The sequence below is a fragment of the Schistocerca gregaria genome, chromosome 1 (genome assembly GCF_023897955.1).
Source record: "Schistocerca gregaria isolate iqSchGreg1 chromosome 1, iqSchGreg1.2, whole genome shotgun sequence".
Classification (NCBI taxonomy): Eukaryota; Metazoa; Arthropoda; class Insecta; order Orthoptera; family Acrididae; genus Schistocerca; species Schistocerca gregaria.
In genome coordinates, this window is record NC_064920.1 from 882,440,158 (window position 1) to 882,463,044 (window position 22,887).

Here is a 22,887-nt window from a genome sequence, read left to right on the forward strand (position 1 = left end):
CTACACATTGGTTATAGAATATGAGTCAAGTGGTAAGAATATATTACCGTCGCAAGTAAATGTGATAAATAATGAGAGCCGGTGAGATGCTGCGTAGACCTATTACAGAAATGAAAACAACAAATAAACGGATGTGAACTATGTTACAGCAAAGGGACTCAAGAGGCAAAACTTCGAAAACGGGACGCAAGAGTCATAAAATGTGATACTTGTTTAGAGCAAATAGGAAGTACGTACATCTGAAGTCCCCTCCCTCACACCTTGATGTTGCAAACAGACTTGGCACCATGACACGGTTACAAATCTGAATATAGCGAACAGACACGCCCATGGCCGGACAGACAATTCTTAATTTTGTGCAAGAAACAGCTACGACGGAGTTATGAACACGGGTCTCTCACTTGGCGGCCCAACATCGTGGCCACATAACCACGACGTCGTGGCTGTTCAACGTGCTCGATGTTGCATGTCTTGAGCTGCGACAACTCGCTGTTTCTGTTTTGCTTCTATTTTCACAGTTCAGAACACCTTCTTCCTGTTCTCATGCTTGATCTGTGTCCAGATTTTGAGAGGCTATCCACTTCTTACCACTAAGTCTGAGAGGGATGCGATGGGCAGTATGCCTTGTAATGACAAGCTCGAGAACAATGAGTGCATTGGCGTTACTGTTGTCATCAGTGAATTTGAAACGTCCCCTTTGAAGAATTATACAAGACTGTACTTAAACTGACACACAATATTTTTAGCGCAACGCAATCTGACTTTCAATAATCCCTAAGAAAGAATGGCCCTGACTAACATTAACCTGTACAGTTCACAAATCACTTACCTCACAAAAATCTTCGTTATTCGAATTACTGCAATACAGCGAGCGCCAGTACTGCCAGCTAAATAAAAGATTCAAACTACACAAGGCACTAACTATTGATAGGCATAGTTAGCGAATGAAAGATTTTAATACAGAATAAACAATGTATTTACCTTAATAGTCATAATATATATAGCAGTTCATGACATCCAGTCTTACAAATTCCAAAACTCCGCCATCTCTCTCCCCACATCCACCACTGCTGGCGGCTCACCTCCAACTGCGCAACGCTACTCGCCGCCAGCATCCAGCTGCCGCTGCCCAGCACTACAATGGCAGACAACAATGCAACCCAGCCACAGACTGCACACGGCACAGCCAGTGATTTTCATACAGAGCGCGAAGTGGCGGCGGCGTTACCAATAAAAAAACCTAAACATCCTACTTACATAGCCCCCATGCTCCCCACAAAAAAATTTACAAATTGTTTTGGGCAGTGGCCAATACAGATTTGAAAATTTTTTTCATAATTACAATAACAAAGAAATGAAATGCACACACTTATCGATACAATGTTGGTCAAAAGCTAAAATTTTCTCACAGTCCATAAAGACAGTCCTGATCATTCATCCTACTTACAAATTAAACAAGCTTGTTTCTAACCAAGACACACTGCTTATATCATTGACATTTGCCCTGTGGCGCAGACATTTTCGCTTTAATTCATATACTGGATGAACTCTGTAACGAGTCACCGGAGACCATGGACCCCTTATACCGAAGTACTGAGAAAAGTCCCTAAATAACCTCAGAAATGTTGTGGATGGATTTCGGTTTCACCATGCATATGTGCTAAACCTGCCACTTATACACACCTACTGCACGTAACATCCTAGCAATATGCCTTCCATACTCCAGTCCATCCGCCTCTGAACTATATCGCCCCAGTGCTTTAATGATAGCCGGCCACTGTGGCCGAGCGGTTCTAGGCGCTGCAGTCTGGAACCGCGCTGCTGGTACAGTCGCAGGTTCGAATCCTGCGTCGGGCATTGATGTGTGTGCTGTACTTAGGTTGGTTAGGTTTAAGTAGTTCTAAGTTCTAGGGGACTGATGACCTCAGATGTTAAGTCCCATAGTGCTCAGAGCCATTTGAACCAATAGAACCTTTGCTAAGAGCACGACATGACCTGCAACGCCTCGCCCCAGCACGTGACCATATCGGTTGGATCCTATACGACTAGAAAACCGTGGTGTATTCATATGAGTTCCGATTTTAGTTGGTAAGAGCTCAGGGAAGGAATCGAGTGTGCTACAGACCCCACGAACCCATGGATCTGCGTTTTCTACAAGGTACTGAGCAAACTGGTGGTGCCTCCATAAAGGTGTGGGCTGTCTTTACATGGAATGGACTGGGTCCTCTGGTCCATCTGACCCGATCATTGACTGGAAATGGTTATGTTCAGCTGCCTGGAGGTCGTCCGCAGCCAATGATGGACTTCAGATCCGAAACAAAGATGGAAGTTTTATGGATGACAATGCGCCACGTCACTGGGCCACAATTGTAGTGTGTTGAAGAACAGTGTAGATAATTTGAGCGAATGATTCGGCCACTCAGACCGCCCGACACGAATCCCATCTAACATTTATGAGGCGTAGTTGATACGTTGTTCGTACACAAAATCGTGCACAGATAAGACCTTCGCGATTATGGGTGGCTGTGTAGGCAGCATGGCTCCGTATTTCTGTAGGCGACTTCCAACGACTTGTTGAGTCCACGCCACGTCGAGTTGCTGCACTACGCTGGGTTCTTCACTACTCAAGGTTAAATCTAACTTTGACTCAGAGATGGGTAAATTATGCTGCCACAAAAGTCTTTGGTCACTTACCTAATAGCATCAAAAGTCTGACAGATAACCATATAGCATTTAAAAGGAAATTAAAAGATTTTTTTAATGGCAACTCCTTCTACTCATTAGATGAATTTTTGGATATAGTAAGTGGCTAATTTCCCCAACACCCACAAAAAGAAATTAAAAATACTAAGTGTCATGTAATATTTTGTGTAATGTAATATCTTGTATAGACACCTTTTATTAACCTGACATGTTCCACATCATTACGAAGTGTTGTATTAATGATCTATGGAAAAAGTACTAATCTAATGTAATCTGGGCAAAAGGAGGTCCCACGACTTTTGTCACCTCAGTGCACTTCAGCCCCCATTTTATCATCGCCTCAGTGGCATCATGATGAGCGAGCATCTGGACTATCTGATTTTCGCAGGACCTAAACAATTTCAAACTTTTTGACTCATTTGTAAGTATGAATTCTTTTTCGGAATCATTGAACGCTTATTGCGTAACTGTGTTTACCCTTTATTTGACTTTTTTCAGTTTTTGTTAGCAAGATCTCGATTTCGTTGTCGATGCAGCAAGAGTATAGAGTGTCAGTTTCGCAGTAGAAGAGAAAATGAAAATACGTTTCCCACGTTGGAGAGGAAAGGATAAGACGCATAAAGAGGAAAGGAGACTCCTTAAGAGCTCACGTAATGCAGTTACGGCTCCCGCTATTACCCACGTGCATAACATCGGTCTCAGAAACAATCAAGATTAGTTCACTATCAAGGGAAATAGTTAACAGTATCTTCCCGCTTTTCGGCAGCAGCCTTTCGATTCGTTTGATGACTTTCAGCTTTGTTGAATGAAAATTTTCTTAAAATGCTTCTCTAGCACCCACAGTTTCAGTCTTGTGTAATCTTGCTCTCTAGACTATAAAATCTCTTCAGGCCTTTTCTCAAGTGCTTCAACAACAGGTTAAATAACGTGATAACCTGCAAACCTACCTAACACCCCGATGAAAACGATATCAGCTTTTTCCATAAAATTTCGAGCGAACTGCCAAATGTCTGCAACTTGCTGCCACGAAATTTCGACGCAGAGTTTTCCGGTCATCTTCCGGTGAATGCTGACAGGAAACGCACTGAGCTCACGTTTTTAAGATGCATGGTGTGTCTAGTTCGCTTTGCGCATGCACTGTTTGTCTGCAAGTCTGTGCGCAGAGGCATGCGAAGTTCAGAAGAACGCGAAATCCCGAAGATGTGCTAAAATTTACAGACTCGTGAAATTTGGCACGTACTTCGATGCGAGATGCCTTTAATAGGTTCCACAACGAAACATTGTCTCGAAATTTGGTAGAAAATTCGAAGAAATTCTGGTCGTATGTAAAGTACACAAGCGGCAAGACGCAGTCAATACCTTCGCTGCGCAGTGCCGATGGTACTGTTATCGACGACTGTGCCGCTAAAGCGGAGTTATTGAACGCAGTTTTCCGAAATTCCTTCACCAGGGAAGACGAATGGAATATTCCAGAATTTGAAACACGAACATCTGCTAGCATGAGTTTCTTAGAAGTAGATGCCTTAGGGGTTGTGAAGCAACTCAAATCGCTTGATAAGGGCAAGTCTTCAGGTCCAGATTGTATACCGATTAGGTTCCTTTCAGATTACGCTGATACTATAGCTCCCTACTTAGCACTCATATACAACCGCTCGCTCACCGATAGATCTGTACCTACAGATTGGAAAATTGCGCAGGTCGCATCAGTGTTCAAGAAGGGTAGTAGGAGTAATCCATTTAACTACAGACCTATATCATTGACGTCGGTTTGCAGTAGGGTTTTGGAGCATATACTGTATTCAAACATTATGAATCACCTCGAAGGGAACGATCTATTGACACGTAATCAGCATGGCTTCAGAAAACATCGCTCTTGTGCAACGCAGCTAGCTCTTTATTCGCACGAAGTAATGGCCGCTATCGACAGGGGATCTCAAGTTGATTCCATATTTCTAGATTTCCGGAAAGTTTTTGACACCGTTCCTCACAAGCGACTTCTAATCAAGCTGCGGAGCTATGGGGTATCGTCTCAGTTGTGCGACTGGATTCGTGATTTCCTGTCAGGAAGGTCGCAGTTCGTAGTAATAGACGGCAAATCATCGAGTAAAATTGAAGTGATATCAGGTGTTCCCCAGGGAAGCGTCCTGGGAGATCTGCTGTTCCTGATCTATATAAATGACCTGGGTGACAATCTGAGCAGTTCTCTTAGATTGTTCGCAGATGGTGCTGTAATTTACCGTCTAGTAAGGTCATCCGAAGACCAGTATCAGTTGCAAAGCGATTTAGAAAAGATTGCTGTATGGTGTGTCAGGTGGCAGTTGACGCTAAATAACGAAAAGTGTGAGATGATCCACATGAGTTCCAAAAGAAATCCGTTGGAATTCGATTACTCGATAAATAGTACAATTCTCAAGGCTGTCAATTCAACTAAGTACCTGGGTGTTAAAATTACGAACAACTTCAGTTGGAAGGACCACATAGATAATATTGTCGGGAAGGCGAGCCAAAGGTTGCGTTTCATTGGCAGGACACTTAGAAGATGCAACAAGTCCACTAAAGAGACAGATTACACTACACTCGTTCGTCCTCTGTTAGAATATTGCTGCGCGGTGTGGGATCCTTACCGGGTGGGATTGACGGAGGACATCGAAAGGGTGCAAAAAAGGGCAGCTCGTTTTGTATTATCACGTTATAGGGGAGAGAGTGTGGCAGATATGATACACGAGTTGGGATGGAAGTCATTACAGCATAGACGTTTTTCGTCGCGGCGAGACCTTTTTACGAAATTTCAGTCACCAACTTTCTCTTCCGAATGCGAAAATATTTTGTTGAGCCCAACCTAAATAGGTAGGAATGATCATCAAAATAAAATAAGAGAAATCAGAGCTCGAACAGAAAAGTTTAGGTGTTCGTTTTTCCCGCTCGCTGTTCGGGAGTGGAATAGTAGAGAGATAGTATGATTGTGGTTCGATGAACCCTCTGCCAAGCACTTAAATGTGAATTGCAGAGTAGTCATGTAGATGTAGATGTAGATGTCGCACGTCCTCCGTGTTGAAACCTGGCTTCATCGATATCAGATCGGTTCTTTTAGTGTTTTTTTTTTCAAATAGGTGAGGCGAATGCACGCACCTCAAAATCTTCCAGCTTGGCGGTGCGTTGATGACACTTCAATAGTTTGGCCTCATTGTTTGGACAGTCTCCGAGAGTTTCTCTAACATCTGAACTAGCCGCGCGTTCTGAGGAGCGCTGTCACTGTTCGCGTAGCTGCCCCCGTCAGGGGTTCGAGTCCCCCCTCGGAGATGGGTGTGTGTTGTCCTTAGCGTAAGTTAGTTTCAGTTAGATTAAGTAGCGTGTAAGCCTGGGGACCGATGGCCTCAGCAGTTTGGTCCCACAGGAATTTACCACAAATTTCCAAAAACATCTGAAACCCGTACATGAAAATATGAATTAGACTGTGGAGATGGATAAAGATAATTACTTACCGTTTTTAAACGTGTTGGTGCGATGGAAGAGCGCTGGTACACCACTCATACAGACCCGTATCTGCAAGGTACTAGTTGCTACCATCCGGCCCAAACGACAGGGACTGATGAACTTTATACCCCAAACAAACCAACCAACCACAAACGACGAGCCTTTTCAAAGACCTTAATCCACCGAGCTCATACCATCTCGGATGCCGATAATCAATCTACAAACGGAACTGGACCACATGCCAACTGTGTTCCAGAAAAATGGATATTCGCTCCAGCAAAAACAGAGAGCACTACAGACGTACAAACGACGAGACCAACAAGAGGATGAGACCTCCAAAACGAATGCTTATTTACCACATATGGAAATATTCAACCAAAATAGGCCAAATATCAACAAAACAGTTAAAGCTGTTTTTTGTCCTCCTTCTAAAATAACGGCGCTATTGGAATCTGTTAAAGACCACCTAGAGTTGCGCAACGCAGATGTTTTTGCAAAATCCGTGCGATTGCGGCGTACCTTACATCGGATAAACGACGCACACAGCGCAGGAACCCATTGTCGAACATCAGGGGCATACTCACCTCCTCCAACCCAACAAGTCCGCTATCGCCCAACTCCGAACTTTCAGAATTCCATTATCGATGAATCAGTGGGAATACGACGGTCTGAGTCCCTTACTAATCGAGACGGCGGTTTCCAGTTAAATTCTGCTCGTAATCCGGGCATAGAAAAACTTCGTGCTCTGCGTATCCGGAGCCGTTTTCCATGCGTAGACAATCGATCTAATGCCGATGAGGCCAGGTTTCACCACATTTCGCGCGCGACGGAGCGCACAGATTTGCAGACAAACAGCGCATGCGCAAAGCGAACTGGACACACCGCGCATGTGCCGGCGGGGTCTTAAGTACGTGAGTTCAGTGATCTTCCTGTCAGTATTCACCTGAAGATGACCAGAAAACTCTGCTCCGAAATATCGTGGCAGCGAGTTGCAGTCATCTGGTTGTTCGACCGAAATTTTATGGAACAATTTGTACACCGGGAAAGTTTTCAATCTCACCATCTTTGCTTGTCAGATTTTCTACTTTTATTACTTCCACAAAGTTTTTATGTAAATAACCATGTTATGAAAGTACATTTTCGCATTCTTCTCAGGTTTTAGTACATGTTATTGTACCTTACGTCCGCCTCCGTAACTGAATGGTCGGCGTAGATGGCTGCAATGAGGAGACCTGGGTTCGATCCTCAGTACTGCGAAGATTCTTTTTTCTTTTTCTTTTATTTTATTTACACGTCAAGTTCCGTAGGACCAAATTGAGGAATAAATATCTAAGGTCATGGAACGTGTCACTACATGAAATGACAACAAAAAAGTAGTAACAGATAAAAATAAAATGTTTATAAACCAGAAAAACGTCAGTCCATAAGTTTAAGTAAACGCGGTCAACAATTCAACAAGAATCAACTTAATTTTTCAAGGAACTCCTCGACAGAATAGAAAGAGTGACCTATGAGGAAAATCTTCAGTTTCGATTTTAAAGCGCGTGGATCACTGCTAAGATTTTTGAATTCGAGTGGTAGCTTACTGAAAACAGATGCATCAGTACAGTGCACACCTTTCTGTAAAATAGTTAAGGAAGTCCGATCCAAATGCAGTTTTGATTTCTACTGAGTATTAACTGAGTGAAAGCTGCTTATTCTTGGGAACAAGCTAAATTGTTAACAAGAAATCACAGTAAGGTATATATATATATATATATATATATATATATATATATATATATATATATATATATATATATATATATATATATACTCAGACTCGTGAACAGGGGCCGACAAGATTTTCACGAACTTACACCACTTATTGCCTGAACCGCTCGTTTCTGAGCCGAAAATAGTCTTTTAGAATGGGAAGAGTTACCCCAAAATATAATACCATAAGACATAAGTGAATGAAAATAAGCAAAGTAGACTAATTTTCGTGTCGAACGATCACTCACTTCAGATACCATTCGAATAGTAAAAATGGCAGCATTAAGTCTTTGAACAAGATCCTGAACGTGGGTTTTCCACGACAGTTTACTATCTATCTGAACACCTAGAAATTTGAACTGTTCTCATGAACTTATGTCATGAAGTGCACTATTTGAAACGAAGCCAATTTTGCAAATAACATCCTTTACGACCAAGCTAGTGTCATCAGCAAACAGAAATATTTTAGAGTTATCCGTAATACTACAGTGCATATCATTTATATACGTATGAAACAGGAGTGACCCCAACACTGAAGCCTGGGGCACCCCCATTTGACTGTACCCCACTCAGTCCCCGTATCACAGCCATTCTCAACATTGTTAATAATGACCGTTTGCTGTCTGTTCCTAAAGTAAGAGGTGAACCAATTGTGAGCTGCTCCCCATATTCCGTAATGGACCAACTTCTGGAGCAATATTTTGTGATCAACACAATCAAACGCCTTAGTTAAATCGGAAAATATGCTTAGCGTTCGAAACATTTTGTTTAACCTACAGAGAAAACCTCACAGAGAAAAGAGAATATACCATTTTCAGTTGTTAAACGACTTCTAAAGCCCAATTGTACATTTGATAGCAAATCCTATGACATAAAACGATCAATTATGCTTACATACACAGCCTTTTCAATAACATTAGCAAACACTGATGGCATAGAATTAGGTGTAAAATTGTCTACATTATCCCTTCCTCCCTTTTTATAAGCATCTTTACCACTGACTACTTTAATCGTTCAGGAAACGATGAAAATGAAAAATTACAAATATGGCTAAATACAGGTCTAACATGTGCAGCACAGTACTTTAATATTCTGCTACGCACTCCATCATATCCATGAGAGTCCTTAGTCTTCAGTGATTTAATTATTGACTCAATCTCCCACTTGTCTGTATCAAAGAGGAGTATTTCAGACATCAATCTCGGAAAGGCATTCGCCAAGAAAGGTGGGAGGACGGGTAATGGGTGCACTCTGCCTAGTGTAGCGAACTTTGGAGCTAATTGCGCGATCAGCAGTCGCTCCACGGTCTTCAAAGCGACCGGGAGAGCGGTGTGCCGACCACATGCCCCTCCATACCGCATCCGAGGCCTATGAGAAAGAGAGGCCATATCTTCTATTGCAATCCACTATTATGGAATCTTACTGTTATTAGCCCTACATTGACAGAAAGTGCATAGGCCTACTTTTATTTAAAATCGTATGGCTAGGCCCCCCCTTCTGGCAGACCGTTCTCCGGGTGCCGGTCTTTCAATTTGACGCCACTTCGGCGACCTGCAGTCGCTGAGGATGATGATGAGGACAGCACAACACCCAGTCCCTGGGCGGCGAAAATTCCCCGACCCAGCCGGGAATCGAACCCGGGCCCAGAGGATTGAAAATCCGTCACGCTGACCATTCATCTACTGAGGGCGGACATAGGCCTACTAATAATTTTTAAGGCTGTACTGGGGTACAAAACAATTAAAGTCATGTGAAAATGATTACCAGTTGCATGAGGCACCACATCTTGCATGAAATTGGGACTGTTACGCAGAAGGGACTCAATGCTACAAACAAGCAGCTATACCATTCATGTCGAGATTTGATCATTAATTTTGTTGTACGGCTAGTAATCAGTAAAACTTCATAAAACCAGGTTCAAGTAGAAGATGCAGTTCTCTTCAGTACGTACTTGCCCAGTTGCCAGTTAACAGGTTTAGAAACGCATTTTGGCTGCTGCACCGAGTGAGCGAGCGAGCTCAGGTCTACATTCGTGGCGTACTCGCCGCGGCCTGTCTTTCTCGTCGGCTTCTTACCCCATCCGTGTGACGCCGCTAGCCAGGAGATGACACGGCGGCCGGAAGTCATTCGTGGCCTAGCGAGGAGCTGGTTTTTTAAATTCCGTCTTACGTTATTGAAGGCACTGATTTGGCCTACGCTCGTTATTAAAATGTTATACACTTACATTTACATGACTACTCCGCAGTTCACACTTAAGTGCCTGGCGATCCGTTCATCGAATCACATTCGAACCATTTCTCTACCGTTCCGCTACCACTAACTAAAATCTTTGTGTACGAACTCCGATTTATCTTAATGTAGTATGATGGTCATTTCTCCCCATATAGGATGATGCCAGTAACATATTTTCGCGCCGACCGTTGTGGCCGAGCGGTTCTAGGCGCATCAGTCTGGAACCGCTCGACAGCTACGGTCACAGGTTCTTGATGTGCTTAGGTTAGTTAGGTTTAAGTAGTTCTACGTTCTAGGGGACTGATGACCTCAGATGTTAAGTCCCATAGTGCTCAGAGTCATTTGAACCATTTTTTGATATATTTTCGCATTCAGAGGCGAAAGATGGTGATTGAAGTTCCTTGAAAAGAACTCGTTGGAACGAAAAACGTACTTTTTTTAATGACTGGCGCCCCAAATTGCCTATCATGTCCGTGACGCAGTCTCCCTGTTCCGCGATAGTACGAAACCAGCTGCCCTTCTTTACCTTTTCCTATCTCGTCCATCAATTCTATCTGGTAAGGTTCCCATACTGCACAGTAACACTCTTGCAGAGAGCGGAAAAGATTAGCATACTCTAGGCAGTCTCTTTAGTGGACCTGTTGCATCTTTTAAGCGTTTCGCAGTCTTTGGTGTGTCTTTCCTTCCACATTCTCTGTTGATCGTTCCAGTTTAACTTGTTCATAATTGGAATCCCCGAAGTATTTAGTTGAATTAACAGCCTTTAGATTTTTGTGATACATGGTATAAGCGAAATTTAAGGGATTCCCTTTACTACTTATGTGGATGACCTCGCACCTATTTTTATTTAGGGTCAATTGCCACTTTTCGCACTATGCAGATATCGTGTCAAAGTCATTTTTCAATTGATTTCAATCACGTAATGACTTTACTGGACGGTAAATAACAGCCTCACCTGCAAACAATCTAAGACGTCTGCTCAGATGGTCTCCTAAATCATCTATGCTGATTAGGAACAGCAGAAGGCTTATAACACTACCTAGGGGAACACCAGATACTACTTCTTTCTTACTCGATGGCTTTCCGTCACTTACTGCGACCAGTGATTTTTCACACAGGAAATCACGAATCTAGAAGCAGAACTGAGACGATACTCCGTAGGCACGCAATCTGAATAGAAGTCGCTACTGGAAATCTCAAAATATGTAATCAGTTTGGGACCACCTGTCGACAGTCCTCATTAATTCGTGAAAATAAAGAGCTAGCTGTGTTGACAAGAACGATATTCTCTGAATCCGTCTAACTATGTATCAATAGGCCGTTCTTGTCGAGGTACTTCATAATGCTAGAGCAGAGCATATGTCTTAAAATTCTACTGGAAATCGACATCAGTGATATGGCCCTGTAATTCATCGGATTACTCCTGTTTCCTTTTCTGAGTACTGGTGTGACTTTTGCAAATTTCCCGTTTGTGAGTGCGGATCTTTCGTTGAGCGAGAGGTTCTATATGACTGCTAAGTATAGAGCCATTGTATCATCGCACTCTGAAAGAAATCTAATTGCCTGTATTAAGTGATTTAAACTGCTTCGCTACAACAAGGACGTATACTTTTAAGTTTCTCATGTTGGGAGTTGTTCTTGATTCGATTTCTGGGATATTTACTTTGTCGTTTTTGGTGAGGGTATTTCGGAAAGCTGTCTTTAGTAACTCCGGTTTATTGGCACTGTCATCGGTAGTATTACCATTGGTAGTGAAGTTATTGGTTGTAGAGGGTAAGTACTTTGAGTACTTTAGGAGCAGAGTCCTTGTTCTGTTTGGATCTGTAGTTTCCTTTGTTCTTCCTTCCAGGAATAACACACAAGCTCAGCAATGTTTATCTGATTTCTTTACCTTTTCTGAACATAAACTAATCTTCTTTCATCACCGTTCCAATTATATACTTTACATTTTTCTGAATGTTTTTGAAGTAAGGAATTTGATGTCACACGAAGGTATCAGACTAATCTAGCGAAAATTTTCTGGTAGAGGTGTTCTTGTGATGAACATTCTTTCTCCGAAATACGATTGTGTGTATCGTTTCATTAACTTTGGACGCCATATCAAATATCTTTCCTTAATGTCATGCTCTGTTTAGCCGTTACTCGTTACTCAGAATACCTATAGAATGGAATGACCTTGTACTAGATTCCCGCTATGAGAAGCGATGTAAAGAGACAGAACTTTTATTGAACCTTTCAGGAATTTTCAAAGTTGCACCAACACATTTGGCACACTACATACAGACAATGAATATACAACCACAAGAAAATACTGTACCGAGGTAGGAAAGTAAAATGTATTCATCAGTGTGGAAAAGAAGATTCATTGCTCCTGCAGACAGCTTGGAGGGACACCCCAAAATCTTAAAAGCGCGAACACACTAATAAGCAGCCTGTTTACTACTAATGCTACTGCGACCACTATTAACACTACTACTCGTTTTACTGCCGGCACTAATGCTACTAATACTACTCTTGTTATGACTATCATAAACTGCAAGAACTACTGTTATGTCTTCAAATGTCCGCAGAAGAGCAGAATCGCAACATCACTCTGTACCGACGCAAGAACCGCCGTATGCTCTCCGAAAGAGAGGCATATTTCTATCGCAGTTTAATCATCTGTGGCTCACATGAACCCAACAGCATAATGTGGCTATCTGATGGCGTCAAGAATGGTTCATTTAGTCAACAAGCGGCTCTTTAGTCTTCGCTGGTGAGATAATCGCTCATTAGATCAAATAGCACGTCGTCTGAGACCAAATACAGTACCAATAAGTTAACCCTACCCCATGCCATGTGCAGGTGTGTCTACATGCAGAACATGGAAATTTCTTCTCTTTACCAGTTGGTCATTTCGTACACTGAACAGCCAAAAAAACTTGTACATCTGCCTAACAGTCCCCTGCTGACATGCACGGTTCATGGAGTCATGAAGTTGTTTCCATACCCGTACCCTTCCATCCGCTCCAAACAATTTGAAACGAGACTCGTCCGACCAGGCAACATGTTTCCACTCATCAACAGTTCAATGTCGGTGTTGACGGACCCAGGCGAGGCATAAAGCTTTGCATCGAGCAGGTACACGAATGGGCCTTCGGCACCGAATTCCCCTACCGATGATGTTTCGTTGAATGGTTCGCACGCTGACACTTGTTGGTGGTCCAGCACTGAAATCTGCATATCTCTGTATCTGAATATGTGTGCCTATAACAGTTTCTTTGGCACTTCAGTGTAGTATCTGATGCGTAATAGATGCCATTGCATCAGTGAGACATACTTATCTCCAGACCATAGCCTTTACGAGGTGATTAGGTTGGCACGGGTGGGTGTACTGCCAGTGGTACGTTTCTGTTTCGATATTTTGAGAAATCTTCAAACGAGCAGCACAGCTTTGTAGCGTTATTCAGAGATGTGCTCAGGCAGGATCCTCTAGATTAGGGTCTGTTTGGTATTTCCTGAGCCTGTGCCGTTAATGAAACGAATCTACAATATCTGATGTGGTACTGCACTTTTTTTAAGATTTTGACTCGAATGGAGCAAATGGAAGGCATTCATGCTGTAGAATGTCCCGAATGCTCCAACTCTCTGAATGACTCTCAAGCTATACAATGCATGTTAAGGGCATTCAAAATAATAAAGCCTGCCTTCAATGGCTGGGAAAGAGGTCTCAGTCTTTTCGGTGCTCGAATAAACCGATGTGGGAAAAGGAAGTGTGCACTGAAAATCCACAGGTTGAAGTTCGGTCGTATGTCATCGCGAAGAAGGGTAGCAAGGAATCAGATACTCGAGTGTTTCGTACCTCTTCCTGGCCTCTCAGGCGAATTACGAATAGTGAATAATCCAACGACGAATATCTTCTCCTCCGACAGGTCCCTCGAATGTGTAATACCTGTGTCAGAGATACTGCAGTACACCACATTTCAACAGAGTGTTTTATATTTAGACACGAAGACAGAGGCTAGTGTAAAAGAAGATCTGCTCTATATTTAGCAGACGAAGAGACTAATGTATTGCGAATTTTAAAATTCTGTGAAACGTCGTCCTCCCCAAAATTACTAGGAAGGTGGTTCTAATGGGCAAACAGAGTGGCTGGCTCATTCAGGTTTTTTGTGCGCCATTAGATGGCTACATATTCTACTGCAGCATATACTTCGTTATAAAATGTAGATTTTACTAGGCACGGCAATATTTACAAATTTTGTGCTATAACGGATAATTTTATACTGTGGACGAATGGGACGAGATAACATTAAGATGGGAGAAAATAAGTGCGCTTTAACTGATAGCAGCCCTCGTCTCGAGCAGTTTAGTGATGGTGCCAACAATACCTTCACACACACACACACACACACACACACACACACACACACACACACACATACACACGCACGCATTCACACACAGTGCTACAGGGTGCTTGTAATAACTACCATTATTTGTCTGGCTTCCAGTGAGACCCTTGTGTAGTCTCACAGAACGAAGTGGAGTATGTGATAAAGAGCGCTGTTACGACAGTGTCCGGGTTGTTGTCCAGTAAGTGGAGGAGAAACGACCCCGGAAGCGTTTGCAGACGTGAGCGGAAAACCTTCGCCTGTGCCAACTCCAGTGTGTCTCGCCTTGCTGCATTATGGCTCATATGCAGTCTACGTTTTATAGCCTCTGGGCCGACAGTGGGCCCTCATTTATCCTCTTCTTCGAATGAAATGAAGGACTTTTCATCTTCCGGATTTGCTAGACAAAGTAAGGAAGAAGGGATGACGTGTAGTTCATGATTACAAAAAAGTATGTCACTTCTCTGGGCTGAAGCCGTATCTCTTCAAACTGTGTCATGGAGCAAGGGCACCATGTTATGATACTTACTAATCGTAGTAATGTATACTCAGAGGTCCTGTTGCTGGCACTTCTTTTTATCCTCCCCTTTCAACAATCAACTATAGGCTTAATACCCGCTCATTATGTCTGCTCAATTAAATAGGCACGTCTAAGAGTGAATTACTCATCAATGCCTCTTATCAGCAAAACGTCTTGTTGACGTTTTTGGGCAAGTGCACGGATCATTTCTTGATTGATTTGCACTCCAGGCTGCCCCTAAACACAAACATTCTCTTAAGCATGTACTATGGCACTATAACTGATCTTCTGTTTCGATCAACGTATAAAATCCAATCTGTCCACCTTTAGACTACCTCGTAGACCTGATTTCGATCATCAAGACGAATCTTCGTCTGTAAACTGACAGCTAAATACTTGCAGAGATCCGAGAAAGATAAGACTTCAGCGTGTACAAAGTAAGATCACACTTCAGTTCTGGTAGCTGGACAATCAATTGATGTTTCATTTAACAATGGCAAATGGTTCTTTCTCTCTCATTTTAATGTTACTATGCCATTCAGCCCGCATCTCGTGGTCGTGCGGTAGTGTTCTCGCTTCCCACGCCCGGGTTCCCGGGTTCGATTCTCGGCGGGGTCAGGGATTTTCTCTGCCTCGTGATGGCTGCGTGTTGTGTCATGTCTTTAGGTTAGTTAGGTTTAAGTAGTTCTAAGTTCTAGGGGACTGATGACCATAGATGTTAAGTCCCATAGTGCTCAGAGCCATTTGAACCATTTTTTATGCCATTCATGAGGCTTAAATTGGTGTCTGCTAACCATAAATCCCTGTTAGCTACACCAACACCATCCTGCTATTCCAGTATTAAACAGTATTATTCACGTAGTGTGAATGTAGACTATAGAATTGACAACTACAGAAATTCCATAAAGTTTAGTGGATGTAGCGTCGCGAACACTACTTCCTCTATCGACATTTCAACCACAGCCTTCCGGGCATGCTCGGATTGAGTCAAAGGCTGGTGACTTTAAGTTACAATATATTGCAGTACATGGCACACCCATCCACATGGACCTACACTTGTTTGCGAGTATTTGTTTTGGAAAGAGATTTTCATAGCCCCACTTTGTTATTATTTTACTTGTTTATTCTTAATGCTGTTACGTCTCGTTTAGGGGTCGCAGCTCCATTACGAAGCGCTCATGTGTGGTGAGATTTCTGACTGACAACATCACCGGCTAAAATTCATTGAGACAACGATTCCAGATCAGTTAAATTTCGAACGTGCAACGCAAAAAGCCTGTTTCTTCTTTTAATATTCTGGCCGTATACCTTTTAGCTATCTTTAGAGTTAACCGACGAACTCAAGCTACAGCACTCCGTCCTTTTAAACCCGCGGAACGCGCCACTGAGCATGCTGCCACAGATATACAAGGAACAGAGGCGATCGACGGCAAATAAGTGTACATAAATTGTGTCTGTGGCTACATGGTCGGTCCATGGTGGATACACTACTGGCCATTAAAATTGCTAGACCTAGAAGAGATGCAGACGATAAACAGGTATGACTGACATGTGATTACATTTTCACGCAATTTGGGTGCATACATCCTGACAAATCAGTACCCAGAACAACCACCTTTGGCCGCAATAACTGCCTTGATACGCCTGGGCATTGAGTCGAACAAGAGCTTGGATGGCGCATACAGGTACAGCTGCCCATGCAGCTTCAACACGATACCACAATTCATAAAGAGTAGTGACTGGCATATTGTGACGAGCCAGTTGCTCGACCACCACTGACCATTGTCAATTGGTGAGAGAACTGGAGAACGTGCTGGCCAGGGTAGCAGTCGAACATTTTCTCTATCCAGAAAGGCCCTTACAGGACCTGCAACATGCGGTCGTGCATTATCCTGCTGAAATATAGAGTTTCGCAGGGATCGAATGAAGGGTAGAGCCACGGGTAATAAAACATCTGAAATGTAACGTCCACTGTTCAAAGTGCCGTCAATGTGAACAAGAGATGACCGAGATGTGTAACCAATGGCACCCCATACCATCACGACGGCTGATAAGCCAGATGGCGATAACGAATACACGCTTCCAATGTGCGTTCACCGCGATGTCGCCATACACCGATGCGACCATGATGATGCTGTAAACAGAACCTGGATTCATCCGAAAAAATGACGTTCAGCCATTCGTGCACCCAGGTTCGTCGTTGAGTACACCATCGCAGGCGCTCCTGTCTGTGATGCAGCATCAAGGGTAACCACAGCCATGGTCTCCGAGCTGGTAGTCCATGCTGCTGCAAACGTCGTCGAATTGTTTCTCAGATGGTTGTCTTGCAAACGTCCCCATCTGTTGACTCAGAGATCGAGACGTGGCTGCACGATCCGTTACAGCCATGCGGACATTTGCCTGTCATTTCGACTGCTAGTGAAATGAGGCCGTTGGGATCCAGCACGGCGTTCCGTATTACCCTCCTGAACCCAGCGACTCCATATTCTAACAGTCACTGGATCTCGACCAACTCGAGCGGCAATGTCGCGTTACGATAAACCGCAAACGCAATAGGCTACAATCCGACCTTTACGTGATGGTACACATTTCTCCTCCTTACACGAGGCATCAGAACAACGTTTCACCAGGCAACGCCGTTCCACTGCTGTTTGTGTGTGAGATATCGGTTGGAAACTTTCATCATGTCAGCACGTTGTAGGTGTCGCCACTGGCGGCAACCTTGTGTGAATGCTCTGAAACGCTAATCATTTGCATATCACAGCATCTTCTTCCTGTCGGATAAATTTCGCAATGACCAGTAGTGTATATCTCTAATTATGATGTACATTATAATGGCGTCTATGCAATTTTATTACCAAAAGCACCGGCTCTCTTGGTTTGTCAAAATGAATTTGAGCTGCTTCGTTCACCACCGAGTCCCAAAAAGAGGAAGTCGACGTTGCTGTTTGTGTGTGAGATATCGGTTGGAAACTTTCATCATGTCAGCACGTTGTAGGTGTCGCCACTGGCGGCAACCTTGTGTGAATGTTCTGCGTAGAGTGACCAGTGTCGATGCACTTCTCTGCCACAGCCGATGCAGTGGACTTAAAGAGCCGGATGTACTTATGTCGTCCTCTGCATTTATCATGGATTATACGAGTCGTCTGTCCGATCTACGAAAGATCTGGTAAGCCCTAGCTTTGCGCAGCATAAAGTCTTTTTTGAAGGCTTCTCACATTTGGCAGGAAACCCATGAACTTAAAGCTCTCTCGGTCTTGCTCCGCATTCCTTATTCTACCTTCTATTTAATTCGTCACGTCTTAATTGTATGGTGCGCAAAATCGTCATCTGTTTGAAAAAAAAGGTTTAAGTATAGAAGCTCATCCTGCAGTGCAATATTTAGTGTACTTCAGACTGAAGCTCAGAGAACACTCGGCGTGTAGGAATGGTGGTGGTATCTATGTGCTTGTAAATATAAGTCCGTATTAAATCAAATTCCGATAAACTGTATGTTTCAAGATACTGTCACATTGCGACGAACCAAGACAGCCAGAAATAGAAGGCTTCCCTCTTCTTCGGTCTCCTTTGTAAAATGAATTTTGCTTTGGATAGAATTTAGATGGTTTAAAAATTACTGTACTTAGCTCCGCCAAGGAGCCACACCACAAACGTGTCGTCAACTTATCTTCAAACTACTGTGAGTTTCAGACTAGCAGATCCCAGCGTCTTTTCCTCGAAGTCCTGCATGAACTGACCAGCCAACACAGATAACAAGGGACTACCTATGGCAGCAGAGTCAGTCTGTTAGAAATATACAGAAATGAAAAGTAAGTCGAGGCCGAAAAATCTTTGAACAAATCTGGAACCTCCTTATCAAAATTTTGCAAATAAGAAATAAATTTATTTTCATTTTAGCCTTCTACCTGTACGTACACACTGTCACCGTCAACCTAAAGGAGGGAAATCGTCTGCACCATCTGCCGGCGAACCGTTTAAACTTTGTTCTGTGTGTAATTGTATTTTAATTGTCGGTTTATCGTATTTTCTGAGGCGCAAATAGGGAACCAGCCCAGCCTTTATGTAAGCTAATCTAGAAAACCGCCCAAAACCATGCTCATGCTAGTAGGATTTCCAGACCAACGGTCATTAATTCATCGTGAGGATTCGATACGGGTCTGGTTCAAATGGTTCAAATGGATCTGAGCACTATGGGACTTAACTTCTGAGGTCATCAGTCCCCTAGAACTTAGAACTACTTAAACCTAACTAACCTAAGGACATCACACACATCCATGCCCGAGGCAGGATTCGAACCTGCGACCGTGGCGGTCGCGCTGCTCCAGACTGTAGCTCCTAAAACCGATCGGCCACCTCGGCCGGCTTATCCTTTAGGCTTTGGTGACAATTAGCGAGTATCAATCCACGTGACCTAAATGACTCTATCTACTGATTTCATTTCCTGGGAAGCTAACTTTTATTATACCGTCAAACGACCATAGACGGCAGAAAGTAACATATGTGACAACTTGATACGTCAATCCATTCCTGAGATAAAGGGCTCTTAACAAACGGACCGATAGACAAATTGATAACCAACGAAAAAAGAATGTTTTTTCGTGTGATATAATTACAGACATAGAATTTTCGGATTTTTTTCCTTTGCTTTTACTGTGAAACCTTGCTTCTTGGCGAATTTCATCATTCTAGTACAACGGATAGTATGCTGTAGGTTTTGACGAGTGAGATTGTGAGTATCAAAATATGTTACACGGGTCTGGCTCTACCATCTATTCTGCAAGCTGTACGAGCGGGTTACTTATACTACACCGTTGTTATCCCTATAACTTTGGCGCACAGGGAATACGGTATTTCTCACAAGTACACCCGAGTAGATTCCTTGTGGTAGCTGTGATAGTTCTTGTATCTGTCATAGAGTACTGTCGATCCAACATTCGAGCGGTTTATCTATTTAAAATTGGGGGGCACACACTTCACCACCGAGCAGCACGTTCGTCGCTGGTTCGAGAACTCAGTTGTTGTTTTTCCCTCTCGAAATAGGTTCGCTGTTAAGTAACCGGTCACTCCTGTTCCGGTTTTACACAGAGCACGACGATCTAAGTTCGTTTGTCGTTATTAATCATTACTTGACTGCTATAGCCATAAAGAATGAGGAAAAATATCATCTACCAACCACTGAAGTTTTGTGTTTTAAGAGTTTTACGCTCTCTCATTAAGAGTTTCTGTTAATAAGGTGGTACTTCAGAGTCAGCGCTGCTTTTTCTTTAGTGGCTACCCGGAACACCAGTGCTGAAATCCTTAGCCTCCTTTAGATATCCTCATCATTCGTTATATTTTTTCAATTCTTCGTTTCTTACTTGTAGTCTTCGTCTCGTAAGAAATCGGAAGCCAGGGTACAGTACACATGGTCATAATGGCCATACGACTCCATTCTACGAGCTCCGTATCCGTAGGCATTGACATTGTCACCGATAACTTAGAAATACAGAACTGAAAGATGTGATCCAGAGCTGAAAAAAAAATTATTTGATCCGTGAGCTTGATTCTAATTACCCCTCACTTTATTTAAATTCAGGCTTTTCATGCTTTTCTTAAGTGACGCAAGTCAGATGCTGGGAAGTTTGCTTCGAACAAGGCTGTTGCCGATTCCTACTCTTATCAGGGTAAAATTTCTCTCCATTGATCTCGACGTAGTCGATGTTGTAGACCAGAAGCTGTATTTCTTCCTTCCTTCCTTCAACTTTCGCACATCATCCGAGTACTGACCGTCGAGTATCTTTGAAGATTTCCGGTTCGTCCTGAATACTGCTAGGAGAGAAGGCTGCTCGTTCAACCAGTCCCTGCTCAGTTTGCGTGACTGACTAACACGTGAACTGGTTGATATGCCCACAGGGGAAGTAGCCCCGACGTCTTAATTAATGTGATCTCGATGGCCAGGCCACTTTTCCGTTCTATCGCTCCATCATTTACACGCCAGCGGTTATCAAATGATTCCTCCCAACATTTTGGAAATCCAGCCTCCTTCTAAAATTTATTTATTTGCTACTTCCTGTTAGTCTGTCATCTACATACAAGAACAGAGCAGATGTTGCACAAGAATTGGCATGAATGCAGCACATATTTTAACATAATTTCAAATTACTTAAAATATCTACGTAAAATAAAAAAACATGATAAAGAAGAAAAAAGTCTACATACTCCATATGGCCATCTGGCACACAGATTTATATTCACACAGAATCCAGAAGGCACAAATGACTGGTCTGCTACACTATGCTGCACTGCCAGACAACACTTCTGGACTAAACTACACTACACAGCACCGCACTGCACTATTGCACTTGGTAACAAGGCCTAGTTCGATTTCTCGGTTGTCTGGATAGTTAGCCCTAGCTGCGCTGAAGTAAAACTCAGGATTCACAGGGGCTGTGCTGCTGTGTCACCCAAGGTGTAGAGATTGGGAGATGGCTGTCAGGGTCTCAGGGAATGCTTCCATATCTACCTCGAGGCTCTTCTCCTTACTGCTTCTGGAAGGGTGTAAGTGAATGTTCTTCTTTGGTGCGTCTCGTTGTTATGATATAAGGCCTCTTCTTTGCTGTCTCTCAGCCATGTTGGCTTGCAGTTCATAAGCTGATGTTTTAGCTGTCAGCAAGTTCAGCTTATTCCTTACTATATTATACAAGGGGGGACCCAAAAGTAACAGGAATCGAATTGCTGCATAGAGAGTTGTAGTAGGAGCTCTGCTGAGTCATTCTGCCACGCGGCGTCACCCAACAGTGAGAAGTGTGGTTTCTTTGGCAGTTCTTTGAGTGTGTGTACAGTGCAGACGTGACACGAGGAAATGGTTAGTTCTTACGAACAACGTGCAGCAGTGAAGTTTTGTTCCTTGCTCGGCAAGAAAGCAGCAGAACTGTTGCGATGATTCAGACAGCCTACAAAGACCATGCTCTTAGTAAAACGCAAGTGTACGAATGGTTTTCTCGGTTTAAAAAGGGAGAAATGGTTGTTGAAGATCAGCCCCGTACCGGTCGACCTTCAACTGCTCGAAGCGAAGACAACATCGACAAAATCCGTGCTATCATCAGTGAAGATCGACGCAGGACAATCGACGAACTCGAGAACTTGTGCGGGTTGTCCTGGAGCTCAGTTGAGCGCATCATGAGCATCGATTTGGGGATGCGAAGAGTAGCAGCAATATTCATGCCGAAGCTTCTTACCGACGCGTTCAAGCCTGTCTCGAAATGAAGGACGCGTTCAAAGATGATCCACATTTTCTCAACAAAATCATTACAGTTGATGAGTCATGATGCCACGGGTACGATCCACAAAGTAAACAACAGTCATCACAATGGAAGTCACCTGTCTCACCTCGACGAAAAAAGCTCGACAAGTGAAATCGAATGTGAAAACGATGTAGATCGGTTTTCCCCTTTTTTTTTTTGACATCAAAAGGATCATACACTCTGAATTTGTCCCTGAAAACCAGACAGTAAACCAACAATTATATTTGGAGGTTATGAAACGGCTTCGCAGAAGTTTGTCGTGGAAACGTCTGGCTTTGTGGGATTCTGGCAAGTGCTTCCTGCATCACGACAACGCTCCCGCGCACACGGCTCTCAGCGTACACCAGTTTTTGGCCTCAACGAAGACGACTACCTTGACCCACGCGCCCTATTCGCCGGATTTAGAACCCTCGGACTTCTTCCTATCCCCGAGGATGAAAAGAGACTTGAGAGGGAAACGATTTGCGGATGTGGAAGACGTAAGACGCAATGTCATGAAAGTGCTAGCAGGTATCAAAGAGGACGAATTTAAAAGGTGGTTCGAACA